Genomic DNA, 1,846 nt, shown 5'->3' with positions numbered 1-1,846 from the left:
CACAGGTATTGAACATCTCAGGTGCATTCAAAAAAAAAACAGAATTGTTGATGTTTTTATGCCCCAAATGACATGTTGTTGTTTAATTATTTTATTATCTGTGCCAATGTTCTTATTTATTTATATGTACAGTGGTTGGGAAAAGAGACAGAACATGAAGACTATTATATACATCGCGATTAATCGCATCCAAAATAAAAGTTTTGTTTACATAACATATGTGTGTGTCCTCTGTATATTTATGTATATATAAATACACACACATGTATGTATATATTTAAGGAAAATATGTTTATGTATAAAATGTTTATATTTAAATATATAAATTATATATATTTATTTATTTATTTATTTTAATAAATACATGTATGTTTGTGTATCTATATATACATAATAAATATACACAGTAAAATTTTATACACATTAAAAAACTTTTATTTTGGATTCAATTACTGTATACACGGTGTATATGTGTATATTTATATTTATATATATACACAGTGCTGCTTGAAAGATTTTAGAATCGTCTATATTTCTGCATAAATATAACCCAAAAAAATCATCAGATTTTCATGCAAGTCCTGAAAGTTGACAAAGACAACCCAATCAACAAATGAGATGGAAAATATACAGGTGCATCTCAATAAATTAGAATGTCGTGGAAAAGTTCATTTATTTCAGTAATTCAACTCAAATTGTGAAACTCGTGTATTAAATAAATTCGTGTAAAAGTCCACTAGGTTTCAAAGGACTGCAGGCTAACTTCTAAGCAACTAAAGGCCTTTCTCATATTGGCTAATGTTAATGTTTATGAGTCCACCGTCAGGAGAACACTGAACAACCATGGTGTCCATGGCAGAATCGCAAGAAGAAAGACACTGCTCTCCAAAAAGAACATTGCTGCCCATCTGCAGTTTGCTAAAGATCATGTGGACAAGCCAGAGGAATACTGGAGAAATGTTTTGTGGATGGATGAGACCAAAATAGAACATTTTGGTTTAAATGAGCAGCGTTATGTTTGGAGAAAGAAAACACTGCATTCCAGCATAAGAACCTTATCCCATCTGTGAAACATGGTGGTGGTAGTATCATGGTTTGGGCCTGTTTTGCTGCATCTGGTCCAGGACGGTTTGCCATCATTGATGGAACAATAAATTCTGAATTATACCAGCAAATTCTGAAGGAATATGTTTGGAGAAAGAAAACACTGCATTCCAGCATAAGAACCTTATCCCATCTGTGAAACATGGTGGTGGTAGTATCATGGTTTGGGCCTGTTTTGCTGCATCTGGGCCAGGACGGCTTGCCATCATTGATGGAACAATGAATTCCGAATTATACCAGCAAATTCTAAAGGAAAATATAGGACATCTGCCCGAGAACTGAATCTCAAGAGAAAGTGGTTCATGCAGCAAAACAACAACCCCAAGCACACAAGAAAGAATGGTTAAAGAAGAACAACGTTAATGTTTTGGAACGGCCAAGTCAAAGTCTGGACATCAATCCAATTGAAATGTTGTAGAAGGACCTGAAGCAAGCAGTTCATGGGAGGAACCCCACCAACATCACAGAGTTGAAGTGGTTCTGTACTGAGGAATAGGCTAAAATTCCTACAAGCCGTTGTGCAGGACTGATCAGCAGTTACAAGAAACGTTGCTTGCAGTTATTGCTGCAAAAGGAGGACACACCAGATACTGAAAGCAAAGATTCACATACTTTTGCCACTCACAAATATTTAACACCGGATCATTTTTCTCAATAAATAAATGGCAAAGAAAATATTTTTGTCTCATTTGTTTGTTTGGGTTCTCTTTGTCTACTTTCAGGACTTGTGTGAAATTTTGAT

Source organism: Sinocyclocheilus rhinocerous, unplaced genomic scaffold (genome assembly GCF_001515625.1).
Source record: "Sinocyclocheilus rhinocerous isolate Xijiao unplaced genomic scaffold, SAMN03320098_v1.1 scaffold1902, whole genome shotgun sequence".
Classification (NCBI taxonomy): Eukaryota; Metazoa; Chordata; class Actinopteri; order Cypriniformes; family Cyprinidae; genus Sinocyclocheilus; species Sinocyclocheilus rhinocerous.
The sequence above is the reverse complement of the archived record's forward strand: the minus strand, read 5'-3'. Positions refer to the sequence as shown.